We start from the raw sequence: 27,503 nt of genomic DNA, 5'->3' as shown, positions 1-27,503 counted from the left end.
AGCTCACTTTTTGTTTCTTAAGAATTCTGAATGCTCTGTACAAATATGATATTAAATGTGTGCATTGGGAAAAAAGTGATAACACCCCAAGTTCATTCAAGAAACATGAAAATATTGAAATAGTGCAGAAAAAGTCCTGATGGAGTCTGCCACATTAACTTCTACAAAGATGCTCTTTCAATCCCAAAACACTTAAATCACAGCCTTTATTTCTGTCCTGGTTACTTTGGGTGAAATAAAGATGCAATGCTACCAGGTAAACAATGCCTTGGTTTTCATCATCAGATGATTCATGCCTTCCATGTATAGTGTGAAGTAAATTAAAAGAGGGCATACACTTCTGTATTTTCATTTTTAAAAAAAATATTTATTTATTTATTTAATTTTTGGCTGTGTTGGGTCTTCATTGCTGCACGTGGGCTTTCTCTAGTTGCGGTGAATGGTGGGTACTTTTTGTTGCCGTACTCAGGCTTCTCATTGCGGTGGCTTCTCTTGTTGCGGAGCACCGGCTCTTGGCACGCGGGCTTCAGTAGTTGTGGCTCGCGGGCTCTAGAGCGCAGCCTCAGTAGTTGTGGCACACGGGCTTAGTTGCTTCTCGGCATGTGGGATCTTCCTGGACCAGGGCTCGAACCCGCGTTGCCTGCACTGGCAGGTGGATTCTTAACCACTGCACCACCAGGGAAGTTCTTCACGCGTTTTTAAATTAAAGAAAATCACACAGGTATCTCATACTTTGGAAAAATGTATAAAACAAGTAGATTTAAAAGAAAAGACAACATTTAAAAAGATAACATAAAATTATATTGACTGTATCTATTGTCTTCTTACTTGATGTAATTTAGAACAAGATATAAAGAAATACGGTTACCTTAGAATATGGGCATCTCAATGTTGAACTGTTTCTAATCACAGTTTTACTGTTTCCTTTTTTAATTTAACTTGGTAATCATTTCTAATTTGCCTAGAGCCTTGTCTGTGCATTTCAAGTTTGGCCACTTCTTTTGTCTACTGTTCAACATGTATTGTTTTTCTTTCTTGATCAGCTTCACGTTTTTCTTAAAAGAATTTTTTCCAAATTTTTAATTGAAGTATAGTTGATTTAAAATATTATATCAGTTTCAGTTGTACAACATAGTGATTCAATATTTTTATGCATTGTTCTCCATTTAAAGTTATAAAACATTGATTATATTCCCTGATACATTACATCTGTGTATCTTATTTATTTTATACCTAGTGGTTTGTATCTCTTAATTCCTTTCCTTATTTTCCCCCTCCCCCAACTCTCCACCCTCTGGTAACCACTAGGTTGTTCTCTGTATGAGTCTTTCTGATTTGTTATATTCATTCATTTGTTTTACTAAACCTTTAGCATTTGTGTTTTTACTCCGTTGAAGAAATAGAGGGGAAATAAAGTAACTGTTGAGGAAAACTGTGATTAGAAGAAAGACTATTAGGAGATTTTGATTTAGGCTGTTTCACTCTTTTTTTTTTTCCCCAAAGTACTTTTAAACTTCTCTTTTCCCAGAAGATCCTTGTTCTGCATTTGTATATAATTTATCTTTGTACTAAAAGCTCCATTTACCTCCAAGAATTTATAGTCTGGAACCAATTTCCTAGTCTACAGCAGAATTTCTTTTTTTTGAAGAAAAAGAAGGTCTCTAGGTCTCTTCCAAAGTAAATTGTCTATGTTTTGTTTACAGATGGCAATATATCAAAATAGAAATACATGATCGTTTCTTCAAAGAGTCTAACAGTAAGTCCTAGAGGTGAGAAAGAGAACGTAGGAAAATTCACATGGTAATGGAGAAATCTGGATATCTTAATTATTGATAAAACCACGAGAGTTTGGATGAAGAATAGCTATCGGTTCATAATTATTTGATGCCAATTTACATGAACTTTTTTTAATTTTAAGGATCAGTTTGTTCATTTGCAGAAAAACTGGCAAAGATAGAGTTAGATTTCACATGTAGAGTCTAAATATATATCTTTAAATTAATGTTTTTCTTTCATATAGAACGGATTTATTACTGCTTCTGTTTCTTGGTTATAGGGACTTCATTTTTGTATCAGATAAATAAGTGATTCACAACAAGCTCTCATCTCTGTCTCTCTCCCTTTTATTGAAGTTTCACTTGATGGGGTTTTAGTCATATAAATTACCTTCTCTTTCCCAGGCAACAAAATTGTGTCCTAACTTTGCTTAAAAAAATCAACACACGCACAAAAACAACAACTACCACAAAATAACACTGAACAAAACCCAAAACTATTCTTTATTTTCTGCTTTCATAATCTCTGGAGGCTTAGGTTATGGAAGATATAAGGGATGACTTATTGAGATTTAGAATCCTTGAAGAAAGTTTATTCTTATAGCACTCTTAATCCAATCCTTAGGTACATTTTCTTCTATCTATTTCTCCTTTTTCACAAGAAAATTTGTTAATCAGATGTTTATCCACTGTTGAATGTTGGCAAGCATTTGGTTGACACAGAGAAAGTCTATAGTTGGAAGTTTGTAATTTCTTGGTTTGCATTTTAAGTGTTTCCCAGGAACATTTATTTATATTTGCTATAAATCCTTCCTTATTAACTACATCATGTTAGCCATACAGGGGAAATCGATTTCCATCACTCCAAGCACTGAACCTAGATCCCTGAATGACCATTTTACTCCTTTGGCACTGACGAAGTTCACTTGTTTCCATGTCATTTGAGCATCAAGATGATAAAGTCTATTTATAAAGCATTGAATCTAAGGATGAATATTATGGAAATGCACAGAATCATTATTTTATCCCAAATCAAGGAGCATTCCAGATCAACGCTATGATACATTGTTGAATTTATTTAGTCCTAATGACACACACATTATATTGTCAGTTTCAAGTTACTGGCCAACTTGTTCCAAAATGCTGCCATTCATCATATTGACTGTGACGTTAATCAAATTGACTCTCCTTAACAAAAAGCTCTGCTTCATTTGAGTTTTATTGCTCATTTGAGTTATTCTGCCTACGGGGAACATTTACACAATTAACAAAAGCAGATCGAATGCTAATAAAGAAAACAAATGAAGATTTATTCATAATCCTCAAAAGAATTGTAATAATTTAATTAAGGTATATGGTACTTTTGAAAGGGAAGTGATAAAACGAAAAAAAATTCTTTGTGAGAAGGTGAAAGGAGGGACAAAGGGACTTGTTAAAGAATTCTTCAGCTTTCGTAATATTCATTGATTTTTAATCTCAAAGAACAACAGACAGGAGTCCACTGAGGATAGAAGTTAGCACTTGATGAGGAGAAAAACAGGTGGGGATCAATCAAAATCTGAAGCTTGCTAAATATTTGAAAGCTATAGAGACAGCCAGGAGGGAGAAAAACAGTCTGGGGTGGTCGAAGGGAATAAAAGAAATACTTACTAGGATGAAACTAAGGAGCAAAAGGAAATTCAAACTGATAATCGAGTAATGTTTTCTGGCAGCCACAGATTATCCATTCCTTAACAATGCTAGGCTTCCCGTGGAGATGTTTTCCTTTAAAGTTTTATTCTCAGCCATTAAGAGGGAAACAAATCTTTCTAAACAACGAGATGAATGAAACATCAATGTTTGCAAAGACTGTTGGCTCAGCTAAATGTAGCAAGGTCTTTCAGGGATAAGAATACTAGTGGAGTAATAGCGTTCAAACTTAGACTAGACTTTGAGGCGCATCTTTAATAACTCAGGTGCAAGCCAGATTTCACAGTCATTTGGGAAGTCATAGCCACTCTTTAAAGTCATCGAAGTACGAATTCAGCCCTTCAGATTAATTGAGAAGGAATTATGCCTAACATGGCAACACAGGAAGCTATGTGTCATGAACTCATTCCACCTCTAGGTGGACGTTAAATATGGTCTGGTTGGGAGCCACAGTATCGATCAATGCAATATGAGGGCTTATCTAGGGCTAACACTTGTAGGACTGAGTACAAGGGGAAATCAATGAAGGTTGAATTCTTCGGGGAATCTTTTTGGAGTTCGACTAGGAACAGTTGACAAATTTGAATTTGTGAAAAAGGTAGGAAAGTATATGGGAAGGGGACTGTACGGAAATCCCCAAGGTAACAATAAACATTCTGCTATATCACAACACCGTGAAATTTATGAAGTCTATGTGTTTAACTTCTTAAAACATACAGCTTGCTTATAGGAAGAGAATTTTTTACAAAAGACCCTAGACTGTTATGTTTCTCATTAAAAATGAAAAACAGACAAAGCAATGGCATATTCATGGAGATGTCTATATATAAAAGGAGCAGTATATGTAATAGAATAAGTTGCAATACAAATTTTAAGACATGGACGCTGAACACAGTTCTGCTATTAATTAACGTCAAAATTTTGGTAAGAAATTTCACCTCTCTGGACCTCAGTCTGGCCTTTTGTAATAAAGAAGGAGTTGAATAAAATAAGCAAACACATAAATAAGTAAAATTTCCCAACTGCTTCAATGCTCCTTTCCTGCTCTCACTTCTAAAATTCTCTTTGAATTGACTAGAAAAAAAGTGTAGAGCTATATACACTTTTTCTAATAACAATGTTATAATAATTTGGAATGTGGGAAAGCTCATTATAGGTTTAGGTTGATTTGGGAACACATAAAAGATAAAAGATATCTAGTTCAAAGAAAGAGTGAAAGGAACTATGATGGAACCAAGAAATTGACATCCTTCTTTGTTTACTTCTTCCCCTTGTTAGGTGACTACTTCCCTCTAGTGGCGTGGTGGGTTGGGTCCCAACCTCAAATCTCATAAAAAGATAGCAAGCTAACATCAGACAGATGCAGGAACATATAGGTATACATTATCTGGTTACAAGAAAGAAAATGGAGAAGTTCTGGTGTCAGGTTTGGAAAGAGAAGGATCATACGATTGGTTTGACCCTTAAGGTAGGCAGCGTTCCCTTTACTGGCAACATCATCATTTTAGTAGGACATAGGTAAATACTTCAGAGACTACCAGCTAGTTTCCTTTCATACACACCCAGAGGGATGCACAAGGATAAGGTGGAGCTGGAAAATCCTATCTGACAAAGGAGATTTAAAAATGGGTACAATGAAGGGACAGAATAAGTCAAAACCAAAAATTCCCTGCTTTTCAACATAGGTACTTTCTACAGTGCTTATCGTTATTAATCTACGTTCTCTTTTGATGTAAGGAAAGAAGACACATGCTTACAGTTACCTATGGCATCTTATTACGTTTTTGTTTGGAAATATGACAGATCATTGTGTTGCTCAGTGCCTGTGTTTATGAGTGTTAAGACACAAGGTGGGGTTAGAGATGGCATGGAATGAAATTCCTTAAATTTTAGGCGATTTGTGGCTTCACTTTGAAACATAAATTAAACATAAGCTGTTTAAACATAAATTAAAGATGAACATAGAATAGACGGGACATAAAACAAACCCATGTCAAGGAAGGCTTAAGATATAAAGCCCTAGGTATTAACATGTTTGGTTTGTTTTACATAATGCTTCTGAATGTCAAGATTCATTGCTCTAGACTGTGGCACTGATGAACGATTATACAGATGGAGATATATCTTATAAAGTTATTTAAATAATAAATGAAGTCTGCACAGAGTTCATGTCAAAACAGGAAATCTGACGAGTAAATATGAGTGACTAGTTGGATGAAACCATCAGCCTGAATATATCTTAAAACCCACTGAGATAGCAGATTCAGTCTAGACCTGGTATTCCAAATACTTCACTAGTTTGTTTTAACAAGGGAGTTAATAACAGGTAGTGGGAAAAGCACCGGAATATGTATGAGGAGTTCTGAGCCTTCTGAACTTGATTCTACCATTTATGAGCTACGTGGTCTTGGGCAAGATACATGTCATACACAAAGAACTCTCCTACAAAAAAAAAATGAAGATTATAATGCCTACCCTTCCTTAATCACACAGAGTTGTGAGAATTGATTGAAGTTATATTTGTGACACAATAATAATTAAATAACTTAAATAATAATTAAAATAACTCAGTAATCGAATCCCAAGTTCTTAGCATTATCTTAGGTACTATAATTGAATCTGACAAATGACCTCGGGTCATTTGACTCTTAGAGTCAATAGTACCTTTTCCATCTTAAAGATGAGAAAACCACTGCTTAGAATGATAAAGGGGCTTATCTAAACTCATGTGATAAGTCAGATAAGTTTTAAATCTGTCCTTCCCAGTGCTAAAGCCTGAACTTTTCCCACTGTACCTCAGTAATCTTGGAAAACAGTAGAATGCCTAGCAAGTGTCTCTAAGTATAAAACACTTCAAGATTCCCTCTGGGTACTTCTATTTTCGTTTTGCAAGCAAGGTTAGAAAGCCTACCAAAAAAGTCTACTCATTTCTCAAGACCCATTTCAAATGCCACTTAGTATATGAAGCCTTCAATTAAACGCCCAGTCAGTACTACTTACTTCTTCCTTGTACCAATATGACATCTGTCTTTTTTTTTTTTTTCTGTACGTGGGCCTCACTGTTGTGGCCTCTCCCGTTGCGGAGCACAGGCTCCGGACGCGCAGGCTCAGCGGCCATGGCTCACGGGCCCAGTCGCTCCGCGGCATGTGGGATCTTCCCGGACCGGGGCATGAACCCGTGTCCCCTGCATTGACAGGAGGACTCTCAACCACTGCGCCACCAGGGAAGCCCTGTCTGTCATTTTTAACATAGTCTTCATATTCTCCTAGGCCTATCTTTACCTTAAGACCAGTGCTGTTCAATACAGTAACCCTTAGTGCCATGTGACTATTAAAATTAAAATTAATTAAAATTATAATAAAATTTAAAATGTAGTTCCTTAGTCAACTAGTCACATGCCATGAGTTAAAGAGCTGCATATGGCTATTGGCTGCTGTATTAGATAATGATGCTGTAGACCAAGGGAGGAAAAATATTGAGTATGGGCAAAATCTGGCCACTGCCTGTTTTTGTATATTAGGTTTTATTGGAAGACAGCAATGCCCATTCATTTCATATTGTCTTTGGCTGCTTTTGTGCTACTGTGGCTGAGTTGGGTAGTTCCAACAGAGACCAAATGGCTCATGAAGTCTAAAATAGTTACTATTTGATCCTTTGTGGAAAAAGTTTGCCAACTCCTCATTTAGACTATAACCTGCTTGCTTGAGGCGTAAATCTTCAAATACTTCCTTTTTTGTGGGAGCCAGGGTCCTGCTATGTTAGATTTTCTGGTAAGAGCAATTTGTTTGCTGAGTTGAGTTGACACCAAGTTAAGAAATTAACCTGTAGTTCTGCATCTAGAAAGTGATGGAGTCAAATTCAAAACAGTTTATCTGATACATGACTGTGTGCTCCTTTCACGTCATTCTGTTGCCTTTTGATCTGCTGGAGTCATTAATGCACCAGTAGGAAGCCGATGATGACCATGAGTCAGAGCCATCAGCAAGATTCCCTCTGGATAAGCTTTATTCCCACACGTGCCTTCCACCTATGAGGTCCTCACATAAAACCAATCAGGATGGATTATAAAAGGGAAACTCAGATTCATTTGGGCCCCGATTCCTTCTCTCATCTCATGCCCCTCTATTACCCTCTTTGCTCTCTCTGCTCCAGCTACAGTGATGACCCTTTCTCATGAACTTGTGAGGCATGCTTTCACCCCAGCACTTTGCACTTGCTGCCTTTTCTGCCTCAGAAATATTGTGTTGGGCTCAGGTTGTGTACCAAGCATGCATAACTGATCATGGCAGACACACCGCCCACAATTCTCTCCCCACAAATATCCAATAGCTCCCGCTTTGGCTTCCTTCAAGATTGCTCACTGTCATTTTCTCATGAGGCAGCCCTTGGCACTGCCAATCCCCTTTGCTTGTTCTATTTTCCTTACCATTTAGATTCTAACATAGAATATTTACCTTATTTATTTTATTTAGTGAATATTCTGACTTCTCTCACTAGAAGATAAACTCCATGAGAGCAGATCTTTTCATTGTCCATTGGCATTCTCCAATTCTAAATAAAGGATTTAGATCAAAATTCTCCAATCTCGTCCTCTGAATTTCTGTACTAACTGGCAGTCTGGAATAAAGGCAGTTGTATCTTAAGAGGTCAAGAGTAAAGTAGACAAACTAATAAGATACAATAAAAATAATAATAACCAAGCACTTTTGCTTGTAAGTTATCCTTTCTGCTCTAATCATAATATCTATCTATCTATCTATCTACCTATCTATCTATCTATCTACCTATCTATCTATTTATCTATCTATGTAGATCGGGGAATAATAGTTGCAGCTGAATATGAAGAATAATTGTGTTGTGTGAGTGTGTGTGAGTTTGTTTGTGAGTGTATGTGTAAGAGAGAGAAAGGGAAACAGCTTGAGAATGGTGGCATTCATTGGAAAGGGTGTGAGAGGTCGGACTTGGTCAAATGCTAATAAAATGTATAATATATTTATTGGGCACACCTACATAGGTGGTTGCAAACATAATGTGAGCAACTGAATTGTCCAATGCAGTTACCAAAGGGTGTTCTCACTGTGGGTGCTGTATTACTTTGAGAAGTTTCTTGAACACTGAGAGAGATTCTTTTCATTCCTTCCTGTAAAAGTTTTTTTTTCCTCACCAGAAAAACTTAGAGATTGTCCACAAATCAAACAGAAAGGCAGTAAGAAGTAGCGTGAGGGATTCTGCTATCCCTCTGGATTCTCCTTACATTTTTACACTGTAAATATAGGAAAAGATCAGTTCTATTCCTTTGAATCATTCTTCTTAACCGAAGGAAACAATATCTCACCACTATCTCAAAAATTAATTTTGCATAATCTGGACAGATGAAATGTGGTTCAGTGCTAAGGAACATGAAAAGAGTTTAGTGCAATGTCCTTGCTGTACAATTAAGTATTGATGCCAAGCTTTTTTTTTTTTCCTTTTTTTTGGGGGTATGCGGGCCTCTCACTGTTGTGGCCTCTCCCGTTGCGGAGCACAGGCTCCGGACGCGCAGGCTCAGCGGCCATGGCTCACGGGCCCAGCCGCTCCGCAGCACGTGGGATCTTCCCGGACCGGGGCACGAACCCGTGTCCCCTGCATCGGCAGGCAGACTCTCAACCACTGCGCCACCAGGGAAACCATGATGCCAATCTTTTAACTACCTTTGAAGTGGAAATGAAGAGACTTATAATAAAGATAATAAAGCTATGAAATTAGATACTTGCTAGGCATTCTTCCGTATTGGCCGAAATTAGATAATTAGTTTAGGATTTCTTAAATTACACATTTAGGAGCAGGAAAAAATAAGGACCTGATTCCCAGCAACACAAACTAATAATTTAATCTATACAAACTGATGAGTATACACGGATACTGAAAAAATACTAACCACTGTTGTGTAGAGATTGGCTCAGTCTGGGCTAATAGAGAGCAGTTATAAAGCAGACACATTTGTCCAACATAAAATAATCTACCTTTAGAAAACAGAAGAACAATAAAAAGTCAGAAAAAAAATCTTATTCTCACTTTCCATTGTTAAATTTTAAAATGTATTCATCCATCATTTCCCTTATTTTATTCTTTCAACAGTCTTATGGTTGTGCTTAAAGGTTTGACAGATTAAAAACAAAGACAAAACAACAACAACAAAAAACATGCCAGGCATGTCAGATCTTCCTTTTCTGATCTTTTCCTTTGCTCTTAGTGCTCCTATACAGTTTTTCTAATAATTTCTCATAATAACATTGACCATTTCAAGTTCAAATCATTGGTGAAAAAATTATGTATGTCTCTGCTTGAAACATCGACCCCAGCAGACTCACCATCACTTTTATCTGTACCATGATTCACCTCAGCTTTACAGTCTTTCTTAAGATACACTACAGATGTAGGCATTCTGCTGAAGTCTTTTTTTTTTGCGTTGCTACTTTTTTTTTTGTTTTTTTGCGGTACGCGGGCCTCTCACTGTTGTGGCCTCTCCCGTTTTGGAGCACAGGCTCCGGACACGCAGGCTCAGCGGCCATGGCTCACAGGCCCAGCTGCTCCACAGCATGTGGGATCTTTCCGGACTGGGGCACGAACCCGTGTTCCCCGCATCAGCAGGCGGACTCCCAACCACTGCGCCACCAGGGAAGCCCTGCATTGCTACTTTTAAAGTGTGCAGAAAGCCTCCTGGAACCCCAAACAAACCATTCCAGATCTATTTTTAAATATGGAAAAATCTAATACAATTGAGTTCCATTTTCAACGTAATGAACTTAATAAACCAGGTTTGTTTTTAAAGCTCCAGATGAAAGGTGTTGATTCTCTCCTCACCTCATCTAAACGGCTCAGGCATTACAGTGATGAGATTTAAGGTAAGTGATCCTTTACATGGCACTGACCTTGTATATGGAGCCAGTTGTGTGAAACAAGTCTTGCTATCTCAGAGGTAAAACTGGGAATCATGTAGGATGGAAAAGACATACAAACTAGATTATCAGCTTGAGAGGTAAAAGTATATGACTTTTTGAAAGAAAGCATCATTACAGTAAGTCTATTATAAAACCTCCCCAAATAATTTAGATCCCTTTTTAATACAATTACCAAAATATAAGCAAATATCAGTATATCTATATTATTGTTTTGTTTTTGAAATCCTCTCTTTGGAATTGTTCTCAATGCACTGGGCACATTTTTCTTTTAATTATTTTAACCTGGTTATAGCACACCTTCATCTTCTGAGCGGGGAAGCTGATTTTCAGAAGCAGTTAAAACCAGTTTCGCTAGGTGTAAATAATGGGATAGGTGGTCAGGCTAGCTAATATTATTTTTAATAAAATATAAGTGGTGAATATTTAGCATTGAATTGGATTTTTTAGTTGTACACATACTGCCTGCAAAGGCGTTTCCAAACCTTGTTTGAATTACGATGGGACTAAAGAATACTTGTTACGTGCATCATAGACCTACTGTACTCTCTTCTCTTTGAGAGTTTTTTGTTGATAAAAGGAGATTGTTCTACCGTTTCAGTGAGTCACCTAGTGGAGCTTATATGACACTAAGGCCGTTTAGCAACAGAAAGTTTATGGAATGGCTATGAAAATTCATATATCATTTTTTCTCAGAACTTTTATCATGTTTGAAGTGAGGTTCTTCTCAGTAAGGAAGATGATTCCATTTTAAACCTTTAACTCAGGTGCAAATAAAAACAATGAATGATCAAGAGGTTAAATTCTACTTTTTGTTAATAGGAAGGCTCCTCCTTTGCAGAAAAGCAAATTACTGGTCTGAGTTTATTTTTCTCCTATGGGGAGAAAAGGAAGAGATAGTCTTGATAGATAATAATGACCGATTTTATTATTAAGTTACAGGAATGAATCCAGTTATTTTTCCTTTAAAATGATGCCTTCCTATGTAGGTTTGGTTGGATGTTAACATCATAGTCATAAATTTGGTTCTGGATATGGCCTTTTGAGTAGGAGGGAGGATTTTAATTTGGCAGATTAAGCCAGTTTGTGTGTGTGTGTGTGTGTGTGTGTGTGTGTGTGTGTGTGTGTGTTTAAGGGGGGAAAGGAAGAGAGAGAGAGAGAGAGAGAGAGAGATCAGAAAAAATTTAACCTCTCATTTTAGAGGTTACACAAAATCCAACTGACCTTTTTAAAACCATCTAATTGTCACGCACTCAGGTACTTTCTGGGCTCGAACTGGCAGTCAGATATCACAAGAAAGGTTATTCTTGTTATTTCAAAACCTGTTTGAACCAAGAAGTATTGAGTGTCCTTGGGGAGATTCCAAGTAAGCTCATCCTGGTCTTCTCTTTAAGTAATTAATTACTTAATGTTTGTCAAGTGTTTTGAAGATGCTAAGTGAAATGTATGTGCTAATTAGTATTATTTATGAAAAGCAAATAAGACATTAATGGCTTCTATTTCCTCCCAGCTATGTCACTTTATCTGCCTAAGTTTCATGAGCCTGAAGAATAGTTGCATTTTTATAGTTTTCTAAGATGCACAGTACAAAGAAAATGTTGTTTAAATCCAGAGACACAACAGATAAGAACTAGGTAATATGTCTTCCCTTTCTCTCCATCTAGTCCTCTAGTTTTACCAGCGATAAGTTGTCTCTGTAGAATAAAATAGAAGTGGTGTGTAAATGTCTAGTCATGTTTTACAGTGTGATTTGCATTATTTAAGTAAACTTTAGAATTGTATGAGAAACTTGAATTTCTGCATTAATTTAAAAGGAGGATTTAAGAGAGGAATAGAGGATTGTTTTCCCATAATACTCTTCACTGACAATTCTTAATAAAATAGCTGTTTCACTCTAGCTTCCATTTTACACTATTAGTGATAACAGGAAAGTTCAGTCTATTTGAGCTCAACTGAATTCTGACCCCACTGTTACAGAGCTCATGAATATATAACTACATGAAAATACTGGTTGGGACGTGAAAAACATCCACACATAGAGCAATGTAGGAAATGAAGAGACTGAGACGGCTAACAACTTGGGTCCTCGCTGATCTGTGTCTTCCATTCGTCACTAGATGTTCCAGTGCTAAGAGACACAGGAATCCAACACCAAAAGAACAGCTCAGTAGCAATTTTTGAGGATTGGAAACATGTAATCTTTGTTATTGAACCTAGTGTGGCTGCAAATCCTGTTTTTAAATATAAAATTGCAGAAGGTTTTGCAACCTTTAAATCTTTTCTTGTCATTTTACGTTTCTGGTGTTAAATTTTGCTGTGTTAATGTCATTTTCACTTGGTGATATTTACAGCACCAAAATCAATGGTGAAGACACACAGACCATTGGAGGATCAACTCTACTTATTCCAAATACACTTTAATATTTTGACTGCCAGACTAGAGTTTGAGAAATAACTGCGATAGAATGATAATGAGAAGTTTAACAGTTTTATGATGGTTGAAGCTGACTTTATGAAAGTTGATACATTTCATCTTGTAGGTTTCAATTTCTCATTCCCTACTGAGAGATGGGGAGAATACATTGATACTGCATTTCAAATTGGCTAGATCAGAAGAAACAGCAGCTAAAATCCATTACAACCCAATTACATCCATCAGCTGAAGCTGTGTGCATTCATTCGTGAACATCAGCATTTAATCCATAAAGAGGAACTAATGAGAAATTTGAAAATGGAATCCACGCATCAGTAAGTTTGGAGAGATTTTTCTGGGATTAATGATCTGCCAGAGAATCTTCAACACACTGGAAAGCTGTTCTCTCTGCGTTTGTTTACTGACCAAGGGAAAAACGGTTTCCTCTGTCTCCTAATCAAATATTTGAAAGACTTAACTCATCTTAGCCCTTGAAAATGGGATGCCGTGTGCTTTGGAAGTAAGGTATGTATTGGTGGACACTGCTGTCTTTGAATGGGAAAAAATTGAATTATTAGATAGGGAGTTCCCACCTAGATATCAGTAGCAAGTATCCTAAACGAATTCTTCCATCTCTAGAGTTACTCACAAAGCAGGGTCCTTTATACTCGAATCCTGGAAGCATGTTTAGAGTTGGCATAGTAGCAAAAAATCTGTGCTGTAGAAATTTAAACATAGTTTTCTTTCTTTTGTTTTGGTGATTGCATAGATAGAAATAAATATTCTACTTGTTGAATTCCAGTTACTTAAAGAGGAACATATAGTTGTTGTGGCATCAACTTATTCCCAATTTCATAACTTTGTATAATTTCTGACTGTAATAAACATACAGCTTGCAAAAACTAAACACTGGATGAAGCTTGAGAATTTGGGAGGATTTCTTCTCGTCAAGTGAAAATGGTTTCTGTCGGCATACAACTCAGAGATCTTACTATTCTGAGGTTTGGGTAGTGTAGTCATTGCAATAAAAGAAATGTGTGTGTAAAGTGTGGAGGATCTGACTTCTAATGATGTTTGGAAGAGGAGTTAGTTTATATTTTCAACTCACATAGGACAGTATGATCTGTTCCTTTGTTTTCTGGACTTCCTGGAGTGTGTTTATCCACATAGTTATGAATATACCACCTCATGATGTCAGTGGCTTTAACAGAGGTTAAAATGATAGGAAATTACAGAGCCCTTATTTTTTTCTCCTTATGTGAAATTTCAGCGGGAAGCTTAACTTCATTCCATCTTTAGGAAAATAAATTGCAAAAGGCATACGAAAGAGTTTGGTCTTTGTATTTTTGGCAAAAGTGAACCTTTGCCAGTGGAGGGATAATGTACACGCTTCAGAAGGGTTAGCCTGGCCGCAGTGAAGACTGGATTGGGATGAGGTAGTGAACAGAGGGTGTGGAGAGCATGTATTTTCAGGAAGAGTACTGACAGTGGAAACAGTTCTGGGAGAAGAAGCATATTGAAGAGTATGTCAGAAGTAGAACCAACAGAACTCGGTGATTGAAAAACCAGGTTTTTGTCTAGGATAACTAGGTTGTTGTTGGTGCCATTATTGGAAGAGGGACATTTGGGTGGCGGAGGAGATTATTTGCCTTTCATGTCGTTCCTTAATCTTTTTGAGAATCTTTTTAGAACACAGTCCCTGAGATGAAGTGCCCAGAGTCAACTTGTACGGTCACGCTTCTAAGTGACAGGCTGTATCTCTGGATCAGCTGACCTGAACTTACACCCTGGTGCCATCTTTCTTACAAGTGAAAAAAGAAATCAAGGAAGAGAATTTTAAATAAGGAATTAAATAGTGACTTTCTCTGTGAATATCAAAATACATCCTCAGGCACTTTTAATAAAATTTTAGATTTTCTTAAAAGGTCTTTCTCTTCATATGTGTTCAAGGGACCAACTCCACTTAAGAAAGAGGCCAGAGAATTCAGGCCACTTCAAAGCTGCGTGTAGTCAACCTGAGATTGGGAGAAATTCCTTATTGGTAATTTCCTCTCTTCTGGGGATTTCTGTGGTTTCACAAATAGTCTCTAAAAATACTTATTTTTTTAAACCTTTTAATTACTCTTAGTTTTGACTCCGTTGACTCAAAAAGGACTAAGAAGTTGAAGTCTATGTTTGTTTGATGGGGAAGGGGCAGAGGGTAAGGGAAATAATTTAAAATTTAGCTGAAATAGGTAAAGAAGGATAAAACGGACAGAGATCTGAGCTGCGCCAATAGATAAATTACCTGTGTTTTTTAACGTGGTTACAGTTTCCAATGACATGAAAGTCCATAAAGTGTCAGGATTTACAATACTTAAAAGGGACAATAGAATGTTTAGATGCCATTTCATACTCCTCTTTAGTGTAATGCTCTCCTGAAGATTCATGAAATTTGTAACCTAATAAAACTAATTTAATAGAAAACATACACAAAACGTTGACTAATCCTTACGTCGTCCTTCTAGTGTTAAGTTGTGCTGTTTATATTTTCTGCTTTCTTTATATTATTTCTCATTCCCAAGTTGTTTCTTCCTCTCTTTCTCCATTTTACTTTTTTAGGAAGGCATCGAGAAAATAGGCAATAGACGTTTCATTTAGCCACACATATTGATATATCTTCATTAGCAGTTAAACAAGGGAGATTTTTCTGCAGCGCCTCAGTTGAATCTTAGTCATACATGCAGCAATGATACAGAATGTGGGTAATAGGTTGTCATAAAACTGGTTAAGGTTTATTCTGCTAAGCACAGATAGGCTTAGGTTTCTTTTTCATTTCTTCACCTCTTAAATTTTGAAATAATCGTGGATTTACAGGAAGTTGAAAAGATAACACAGAGAGGTCCCAATGATCAAGTTTCCCCTAATGGTGGTGTAAACACAGTGCAATATCAAAACCAGGAATGTGTGTGTATAGTTTTATTCCATTTTATTCCATGCGTAGGTTCTTATAACCGCCGTCACAACCAGGATACAGAACAATCTCGTCACCATAAATATCTATGGGCGCCATCATTTTAAGCTTGAATGATGTAGAGAAGCCTTACCATTCTTTAAGTTCCTTTACGGCTTTCTTCCTTCAAACTCTGTGATTTTGTTTGTTTGGCTTGCCTTATTGAACTGAATAGGACCTTTAATACACTACTGAATAAAAGTAGTAAGAGTAAATATCCTTGGGGCTTCCCTAGTGGCGCAGTTGTTAAGAATCCGCCTGCCAATGCAGGGGACACGGGTTCGAGCCCTGGTCCGGGAAGATCCCACATGTCGCAGAGCAACTGAGCCCATGCACCACAACTGCTGAGCCTGCACTCTAGAGCCCGCGAGCCACAACTACTGAGCCCACGTGCCACAGCTACTGGAGCCTGCGTGCCTAGAGCCCATGCTCCGCAACAAGGGAAGCCACGGCAATGAGAAGCCCGTGCACCGCAATGAAGAGTAGCCCCTACTCACCACAACTGGAGAAAGCCCACACAGCAATGAGGACCCAACGCAGCCAAAAAACAAATATATAGATGTTCCTTTAAAAAAATAAAAGTAAAAGTACCTTGTTCCCAATCTTAGGGATTCATTTGTTCTCAACACTAAGTATGATGTTAGCTATATTTTTTGTTTTACATGGCACTTATCATCTTGATGAAATTTCCTTCTCTTCCTAGCTGTGTTTGTTTGTTTTGAAAAAGTGTTGAAGTTTACCAAATACACCTTTAAAAAAATTAAATTAAATTAATTAATTAATTAATGTATTTATTTTGGCTGCATTGGGTCTTTGTTGCTGCATGTGGGCTTTCTCTAGTTGTGGTGAGCAGGGGCTACTCTTTGTTGGGTGTGCGGGCTTCTCATTGCGGTGGCTTCTCTTGTTGCGGAGCATGGGCTCTAGGTGCGTGGGCTCCGGTAGTTGTGGCATGCAGGCTCAGTAGTGGCTCGTGGGCTTCAGTAGTTGTGGCACGTGGGCTCAGTAGTTGTGGCTCACAGGCTCTAGAGTGCAGGCTCAGTAGTTGTGGAGCACGGGCTCAGTTGCTCCACGGCATGTGGGATCTTCCCAGACCAGGGCTGGAACCTGTGTTACCTGCATTGGCAGGTGGATTCTTAACCACTGTGCCACCTGGGAAGCCCCAAATATATCTTTTTATAGTTTACTGACCTTTTGCTTTTCCAAGAAATAAGAAAAATGTGTTAAGGTCTCCTAATTCTCCTAATTCCTTTATATTAACAACATTTTGACATGTGTTTAAAATGATGTACTACCAGGTGCACAGATATTTTTAAGATTTATATCTTTGTTGTAAAATATTTTTTTTCTCAGTAAAATCTTTTAAATCCCATTTATTATTTTTTAAACTTAATTCTATGTTTGGTATTAATACTGTATATCTCACTCTAAGGAGTCAGGATTTACTCTCTCCTCTGGCATATCTTTCCCATTTCCTTTTAATTCAACATTTCTTATAAACAATGTGCATTTTTATTCAATATGAGGGCTTTTTTCTTTTAAAAGATGTTTTAGGTTTAATGTTGGAATTTAGGCATGCAATTAATATGCATGATATAATAGATATGATGAAAGAAAGAAAGGAACTTGGCACTGAAGAGGTAGGGAACACATGGCCTTTTCAAGAACAAATAGGACATATAAAAATAGGTCAAGAATTATGCCTTAAGAGAAATTCCAGTTAATTCCTAAAGCAAAAATAATACAGTCCATATTCCCTGAATATAATGCAATAAAATCAGAAGCTTGAAAGGTCTCTGTAGGTGAAACCTCAAAAATGTTCTTCTAAATAAATTGTGAAATAAAGACACAGTCTAAACAGATATTAATAACTATTTTGGTGCTAAAGATATTAAGAGTAGCAAAAAAAGCTGGGGAGAGGAGTGGGGGAAACAAAGCAAAGCTAGGGAAAATAAAAGGAATTAATAGAGGTAAAACTGGAAACTAATAAATGAAGAACAGAAAGTAGAAGTGATCAATAAAACTAAAAATAAACTCTTTAAAATTATAAAATGAACAAACTTGGGCAACTTTCACCAATAAAAATACTAACAAATAACAGCAGGAATGAGAAAATAAGTGGCATTCTTAATATAGTGCCCATTTAAATATAGTTTATATTAAAAATTAAGCACCTAAAAAAAAGACATTTTCTAGTGAGAGAAATTACCGAAGTTCACCTAAGGAATGGTAGAAAATATTAATAGTACGTGGGAAAAGTATTGAAAGCTTATCTATCATGACAAGGCAAAAAAAGGGTCAGGATGTTTTATAGGTGAAGCTAACTTCACCTCTAAAGAAGAAATAATTCCTTGTAACATATGCTTTTTGATTAGGGTCTTTCGCAAAGTATTCTATTGATGTAATATAACTCTGATATCAAAAGTGAACGAAAATAGAACATAAAAGAAAATTCATGAACACAGGTACGAAAATCATAAATAAACTAGTACCAAGTTAATTTCAGGAATGTATTAGCAGACTATTAATACATTATGCTCAAAAGATATATGCTGAGAACAGAGAAGTATTTTAGATTATGAGACATGTGCATTAATATAATTAGTCCATTAACAAATTAAAGGAGAAAAGTGAATAAACATCTCAATATGGATGATTAAATCATTTGATTCATTATAATATTTGTTATTGACTCAGGAAAAAAAACCCTCTTAGTAAGCTAGTTATAAAAATAAACTTTTAAAACTTGGCTTTAAAAATCTACCAGAAACCTTAAGAAAACAACATAAACAATAGTGAAATATTTTATTAGTAAGTGTGAGAGGTTGAATAATATACCTCTCTCCAAAAAAGGTCCTAATTCCTGCAACCTGTGAATATGTTACGTTACATGGAAAAAGTGACCCTACAGATGTAATTAAGCTAAGGCCCTTGAAATGGGAAGATGATCCTGGGTTATGTGGGTGACAGGAGGTTAGAGAGAGAAGAAGGCAATGTGATGATGGAAACAAGATGTTTAAGTGACATGAAGAGGAGCCTTGAACCATGGAATGCAGTCAGGCTCCAGGGACTGGTGGAGGCAACAGGCAGATCCTCCCTTGGGGCCTCCAGAAGGAACCAGCTCTGCCGATATCTTGATTATAGTCCTGCAAGACTCATTCGGGACCTCCAGAACTGTAAAATAATGCATTAATGTTTAAGTCACAAAGTCTATGGGCAATTGTTACAATAGCACCAAGAAAACTAATACAAAAGAGAATCTTCAGTAAGTCAGAAATAAGAAAAGAATCCCAGTTATTATGCTAATATTGATACTTTTCGGAGATAATAGACCATGCAATCAAATGAAAGGAAAAGAATATATGTCTGTATGTGTATAAACATACACACATCATCTGTCTATCTATATCTATCTGTCTATATCTATCTATCTGTCTATCTATCTTTCTTTCTTTCTATCATCTATCTGAAACAAACTGTTTACCAAAAAAAAATCAACAAGAATCAATGGGAAAGCTACCAGAACTAGTAAGAGTCCAGGAAAGTAGCCAGATAAAAAATCAATATTGAAAAATCAATAGGTTTCTTATACACTAGCAATGACCAATTTAAAACGTAATCGAAAAATGGGTCCCATTTAGAATAGCCACGAAACTCATTAAATACTTACGATTAGGTGTGGTAAGAAACTTATAAAACCTAATTAAAAAACTATAGAAATTTACTGAAGGTCATAAAGCATACCCTGAAGAAAGGGGAAAGTTACCTTATGTCCCTGGTAGAAGGATTCAGTATTTGAAATAGGTAAACTCTCTCCAAATTATTCTTTGTATCAAGGGTAATCTGAAAATTTAAATCTATGAAGATTTTAAATTTAATGGAAAATCATGCACAAAATGTTAAGATAATATTTGAAAGGAAGACCAGCTAGAGACTAGTCCTACCAAATATCAAAACATATTATAGAATTACAGCAATTTAGACAGCTTGGTTATTGCAGGAAGTAATAATAAATTTCACGGTACAGAATATAAAGTTCAGAAATGTTTGTTTTTATGAGGATTCAACTTATCCAAAATTTGACATATGAAGTAGGAGGTAAACAATAAAATACTTCACACTGATACTTTGACAACTGGTTATCCAGTTGGGAAATTTCATTTAGCCCTCTCCATACCTCATTAAAATATAACTTTCTACAGATGGATTTAAGAGCTAGATGAAGAACAGATCCTAAAGCTTTTAGAAGAAAATGCAGGAAAATATTAACATTGATTTTCTAATTATAATACAAACCTAGAAGTGACAAGGGGAATAATCTGTATGGTTGACTGCATGTGAATTGTAAATTATATATTGTTAAAAGGGTAGAAAGAAAATATATGCACCAGCTATGAAAAACAAAGCATTAATCACTTAAATACATTAGAAATTCTACAGATCAACAAGAAAAGACAAACAGATCAATAGAAAAATGAGCAAAGGACTTGAAGGAGGAATTTACACACACATACTTGTACACACAATTATAAATGTCCCCATCACTAGTGTTTCCATTAGATTAGCAGAAAACTAAATGAATGAAAATCAAGGGGCAGCAAGGTGTTATAACGAAAGCTTACTATGTAACATATCTCTCTACAACATCAATTTTAAACAACAAGTGTTTAGTACTTCATAGTTTCTGTGGTGAGGGATCTGGGAGGTGCTTGACCAATTGTTTCTGGCTCAGGGTCTCTCAGCAGGTTGTAAACTCTTGGTTGGGGCTGCATTCATCTCAAGACTCAGCAAGTCTCAGGTGAACTGAAGGATCCAGTTCTAAGCTCTCTCACACAGTTAAGGTTCTTCAGTTCATTGTGAATTATTTGACTGAGGGTCTCAGTTCCTTGCCAGGGCACATGGGTCTTTCCAAAGGGCAATATGACATCTTGATTCCCCCAGCACAAAAGGGAGAGAAAGAGAGAGAGAGCGAGAGTGATGGAAGCCACAGTCTACTATAACAGCCCATCACTGAAATATTCTATTTGTTAAAAGTGAGTCAATAGGTTGGGCCGCTACTCAAGGGGAGAGAGTTACAGAAGTGTGTGAATATCAGGATGTAGGGATCATAGAGAGCCATCTTAGAGACTCTCATAATCTTAGTTGGAAAAGAGACTACTGGAATTAATTTCAGAGGACAGCTTGGTGTTATCTACTGACGCTTAAAAGGCACAAACCCTGTACCAGTGGGTCCGTGGAGTCTGGTGCAATAGTTAGCAAGAGTGAGATAGACTTCTGTACTGACAAGGAAAGTCGTTACGCCATATTGTTAAGTGACAAAAAACGAGTAACAGAACAATGCCTTGACTACAGTAGAGTCTCATTATGTAAATAATAAAGGTAAAAGAAATTTAAAAATAAAAATGTTTTGAATACGTGTATTTAGAAATGCAATGTTTTGCTTTATAAACTCATGAATTGTTTGAAATTCTTTTGTATAATTTAAAAGATAATACAGGAGTAGATAATTTCTAAACCAAAGATATCACTGATAGCTCTTCTAATTTAGTTGGATTCCCAAAAAACTTGGAGTGCCTTAGATTCGGGTAAACATTACTCATGACATAGATGTTTTTCTTTTATTGACTAGATATCAGTTACAAATCATTGAATCGGAGGTGATGTCTTACATCTACGGTAAGCTTAAATTCAACTGGAGAAAATATGTTCCAGATAGCTGTAGATAACATCAGGTCAAGTCATATTTTTATGACAATCTGTAGGATGACAACCTGATGGAACATTAAACATGGAAGGAAAGCTCCGTGGATTTTTCTTCTGATCAAAACACAACAAAAACAAAACAAAATATAACTACAAAAGTTAAAAAAAAATCTATTGTTACAATAAAAAAAAAAAAAAAAAGAAAGAAAGAGGGCTTCCCTGGTGGCACAGTGGTTGAGAGTCCGCCTGCCGATGCAGGGGACACGGGTTCGTGCCCCGGTCCGGGAAGATCCCACATGCCGCGGAGCGGCTGGGCCCGTGAGCCATGGCCGCTGAGCCTGGGTGTCCGGAGCCTGTCCTCCGCAACGGGAGAGGCTACAACAGTGAGAGGCCCGTGTACGGCAAAAAAAAAAAAAAAAAAAAAAAAGAAACCATGAGGGTAGAATTTGGGAAGGATGACATAAATGGACCCTATCAGAATTAAATTTGGGGTAATTCGATATGATTGGCACTTGCTTCCTTTCATCCCTTCCTCTGCTTGCTCTGGACACACACACACATACACCTATTATTTGTTGTTTATTTCCTGGATTTCAATCACTGCCAACAGCAGTACAATCTGATTTATATGTGCTCTAACTGCCGGCTACTTATTAATTTATTCAAGAAATATTTATGGAGTATCTTTTATGCCCAGGTACTATTCTGGGCACTGGTGATTTAGCAGTTGAACAGGATGGTTAAAGTCCCTCATCTTCCAGATGCATGCATTCTAGTGTGTGTTGATAGGAGGGGAGTAGAAATAATGTAATAAATAATGTGCAGAAGGGCATATTAACAACAGGATATCCAAATTTTAATATTTCTATTTATGAATCACACAGAATCATATACCTGTGCTTGAAATATATGTGATCGCACAGCTAGGAGTAACCTTAAAGACACATGACATAAATTATTGCTCTCACTTCATTAGAAGGAAATTTGAGACAGAGGTGGTGGTCATAAACTGTATAAAGTCAAACTGAAGTAGGTAGGGAACTTAGCAATTACGATTGAGCCAAATCAATATTTAATTTCAATTTAAAGGGTTTTTAATCCTCACTAACAGTCAAAACCTTGAGCAAACCCTTTCAATTACCCAGCTTTCCTAAACTAGGTAGAAACCCTAATCATATGTATCAACATTATTTCTTTTCAGCCTAATTGTTGGTAATCCTTTGATGTTTTTAAAGATTTCTCTCTTTTTGTTCCATTTTTAAATTATATATTGATTACACATAGGTTAGATCTAAATCCCACCACAACTTTGCTCTCTTTTACAGACGAAAATGTGACAGAAATGTGAACGTTCCTCAGATTAGAAATAGATTTGGGGTACAATGACTTCTAATAACAGTCTACCTTGATGTGGAAGAGTGTTTTAGGATCAGACCACTGAGTCTGAAACAAGACTCCATTGTTTACTGTTATTGCTTACAAATTCAGAGCCTTTAGCAAAGCTGCTTCTAAACTACTCCATGTGAGACTACAGTAGTGGACAGTAGATTTTTAAAACTCACTTCTCTTGTCAACTAATTCTGTTGTCACACCCTAACCCACTCCAGGAACATGCACTGTGGTTGTCCTATTTCCCTGCAAAAGCTTTACTGTTAAGTCCTCTTCACTACTTCAGCTTCTTTGTTCAAACATTTGTCAGACCAAAGAGTTTTCTTCTTGGAATTTTGTCTTTTCTCTGGTCCAAGCGTCAAGGCAAATTTAGGACTGTAGCCCACTCCCTGCAGTACTGGCCCTTTACTTACTCCTGGAAATACCATTTCTCAAGGCAATTCCCTTCGTTTAAGGCAGCTGGAAGCTTGGCCACAATAGTTAAATTTTTCTGGCAATATCATATGTACATATTCAGAAGGGTGGGTGTTAAGAAAGGGGAGATCAATTCTGCAGATCTTGTACTGGTTAAGTGTAGACACATACATTTCCAGGAATAAAAGTTATTTTTTCTTTAACCATTTTAGAATTGGTTTATTTCTCTGGCTCTACAGTTTCTCAACAGTTAAAACTCTTTTTTTTTTCTTTTAACTTCCAAAGTAAAAATAGAGGATATAAGGAGAGGATCACATCACCTAAACATATCTAGGGAAAAAAAAAAAGCACACACACACACACACACACACACATGCATACACACACACTGGTCTGGTCAAAATCTCAGAAGATAATTTCTAGTATCCTCTACCATTTTTATACATTGTTGTAAAGGTAAATCACAAAAAACACTAGACTACATGTTACTGAATTAATTCTAGATAAGGATTTCTTATATATTCCTGAAAAGACAACATTTTTGCTTTCAGATGAAGCCCCAAATCTCTTTTGTTTTGTAAGAGAAATATGCCATTTGCCAAATACCACTATACACACATTCACATGGGTTTATTTACCACATTGTTCCACTAAATAAGATTGCATATAAGGGCTACATCAAATAAAAACGTATGACAGAAAGTAGAAGATGAAAGATGGAAACCAGGTAACCAAATATCAGTCAAGGGACACAAAGTAGACAAAAGAATGAAGCTTGGACAGAAGTATCCACCAGAGTCCTCTCCACTAAGGGTAGAAACAAAAACGGTGACACCTTTTCTTGCAATCCTCCGTAAAGAGAACCCTTCTCTCGTACTATGGTTTATACTGGTTAAACAAAAGCAAAGCAAGAGAAGAGTAATCATTAATAGTTAAAAGGGAAATTTTTTTTCTGAGAATCATCATAAGTGATTTAATATTTTATATAACACAGAACTCCTTCTCAGCCTCTTTAGAGTAGATGTAAAGGTAGATCAAGCAGTTACTTCTTTGAAAGGCCCGCAAAGCAGGACAAGGACATCACTTGTGCAGCTCTGTAGGGGCCCAGACATGGGGGGTCCAGGCAAGAGTGGTCTCATACTTTAATGGGCATTAGGAACAACTGAATAGCTCAAAGTGTGCAGGTACCCGGACCCCACCTATGCAAGAGATTCTTATTCAAGAAGCCTCAGATGGGCTTCCCTGGTGGCGCAGTGGTAGAGAGTCCGCCTGCCGATTCAGGGGACACGGGTTCGTGCCCCGGTCCGGGAGGATCCCACATGCCGCGGAGCGGCTGGGCCCGTGAGCCATGGCCGCTGAGCCTGAGCGTCCGGAGCCTGTGCTCCGCAGCGGGAGAGGCCACAACAGTGAGAGGCCCGCGTACCAAGTCTCAGATGGAACCCTGGAATATGCATTTGTAACAAGCATTCCGAGTCATTCCAGTGAGGGACACATTTAAGAGCACCTAAATGATAGTTTCAATTTTTTTATACTCGGCAGATGACGCTTTCATGACAAATACGCTGCTAAAGATACATGTAAGATAGGCTTCAGAAATCCCCAGCCTCTCTCTCTCACTTGAAAAACACATTTCAGAGTGCACATTAGTGAGAATGATGTTGGAGGAATAACCCTACATCTGCTCTAATTAGTTGTTTTAAATAAATCATTTGCAAATTTCACTCTTAACTCTCATGACTAATAAATGCCTTCCAATATATTCCACAATTGACAGCAACATACCACTATGCCACCAATGTACAAATTACCTGGAGAGGAAAGTGTGAACAGGGTATCCTTCAGACAATGCTTGGCAAATACGATTTCTTTCAGCTTTTTAAAAATAGATATTGCGCAAGGTTAAGACTGAACTATCGGGCACATACCTAGCGTGTAGTTGTATTACACTACAAATAAGTAAATTATTTGGCCAAATAAATCTGAACAATATGTTTCAAAAGCAGCCAAGTTGGGTGTAAGATTTTTATGTTGTGAAAATCGTGGGGCTTAATAGAACGTGCTGGGAGAGAGGGCTTTCCGCTTTCACTTGCCAAGTCCAATGTTCTCCTTAGAATGTATTTTTAATCCTCATACATAAAAAGTTTTCACCAAAGTTATGACTCAACCACAAAAGAACAATATCTGGAAGTCATTCAAAGAACACTTAGGTTTGTGAAATTTTATTTGCTGATGTCCTTTACAAGACAAATTGTAGGAGCAGCGGTGCCCGGATGATGTAGCTTGTTCTAGACCCATTGGTTCTCAAAGTGGAACCTCCATATCAGAGCATTAGCATTGGAAACTTGTTTCAAATCCAAATTCTTGGGCCCCAGCCTAGATCTGCTGAATCAGAATCCCTGAGGATGGCGTTGAGCGGTCTGTGTTTTTTATTACCAGGCCTTCCTAATGATTCTCATGCATGTTAAACTTTGCAAACTACAGCTCCGTAGCTTACTCAGATTTTAGGGACCTGGGAACATCTACCTAAAGCAATAACTTTAGTTTTGGTAAATTGGTTTGTACTTCCTCTTTCTGGTAACAGGAAGGCCTTGAGACTATATGTGTAAATATATACACATTGACTCTAATTATACTAAACATTTCTACTTCATTTATTTCAAACTGTGCTTACTTTTATGTATTTTTCTTGTTCTTTAGTTACTGGTTGCAAGATGGTCGTTCTTGGGAAGACCTCATTTGGGGGGTCAATTCAGCACTTTAAAAATTGACTTTAGGGCTTCCCTGGTGGCGCAGTGGTTGAGAGTCCGCCTGCCGATGCAGGGGACATGGGTTCGTGCCCCGGTCCGGGAAGATCCCACATGCCGCGGAGTGGCTGGGCCTCTGAGCCATGGCCGCTGAGCCTGCGCGTCCAGAGCCTGTGCTCCGCAATGGGAGAGGCCACAACAGTGAGAGGCACGCGTACCGCAAAAAAAAAAAAAAAAAAAAAAAAAAAAAAAAAAAAAATTGACTTTAACACTTTCGTTAATTTTAGTAATTTGAAAATGGCCCGTTCAAGTCCTTGCAGGTTGCCACACTCTGTTTTTTGCCTAATTCAGAGATTTGTGTCCCTGCCTGGCCCCTAGATGCATTTTGCTATAATGCTTCAAGTCCAAAGGATATTAATATAAAAGGTAGTATTTTTTCAAGGCTTATCTCCTGCTGTGCTCTCTTTTACTCCCTTATTCCAGTGACTGTTCTTGAATTTTACCAAATACATCTTGTACATTTCCACTCTTTTCTGTCTTTGTTTATTATATTCACCTTTTTTTAAAAATTAATTTTTATTGGAGTATAGTTGCTTTACAATGTTGTGTTAGTTTCTACTGTACAGCAAAATGAATCAGCTATACATATATAAATCCCCTCTTTTTTGGCTATCCTTCCCATTTAGGTCACAACAGTGTATTCAGCAGAGTTCTATATTCACCTTTACTAGAATGTACTTTTCATTCCTCTTCCACACCCTTCAGAGGCAGCTGAAATTCCACTTCTACCTTGAAGTCTTACCTTGACTTACAGATTATGCTGAGCCCAGCATAATCTGTATTGCCTTTTCAAAATACCATCTATTATCAGGAAATGCCACTGTACAGATAATATCAATCCAATGAGAGTTTTAAGCTCCTTCAAATGCAGGAACTGTATCTTCTATTTGAATTCACATGGTTCAGTGGAGTGTCTTGTACACCGTTGGTGCTGCATAATTTTCTTATTAGCACAATCTATTAGAGAGATTTAAAACCTCTATGCATATTAGGTACCAACTGCCTTTTTAAAAAAAATAAATTTATTTATTTATTTAGTCGTTCATTTATTTTTGGCTGCATTGGGTCTTCATTGCTGCACGCCGGCTTTCTCTAGTTGCGGTGAGCCGAGGCTACTCTTCGTTGTGGTTCGAGGGCTTCTCATTGCGGTGGCTTCTCTTGTTGCAGAGCACGAGCTCTAGGTGAGCGGGCTTCAGTAGTTGTAGCACATGGGCTCAGTAATTGTGGCTCGCGGGCTCTAGAGCACAGGCTCAGTAGTCGTGGCGCACAGGCTTAGTTGCTCTGTGGCACGTGGGCTTGAACCCGTGTCCCCTGCATTGACAGGCTGATTCTTAACCACTGTGTCACCAGGGAAGTCCCCCAGCTGCCTTTTAAAGAAAGTTTACTTA

Source organism: Delphinus delphis, chromosome 21, assembly GCF_949987515.2.
Source record: "Delphinus delphis chromosome 21, mDelDel1.2, whole genome shotgun sequence".
Lineage (NCBI taxonomy): Eukaryota > Metazoa > Chordata > Mammalia > Artiodactyla > Delphinidae > Delphinus > Delphinus delphis.
This window is presented reverse-complemented; position numbering follows the sequence as displayed.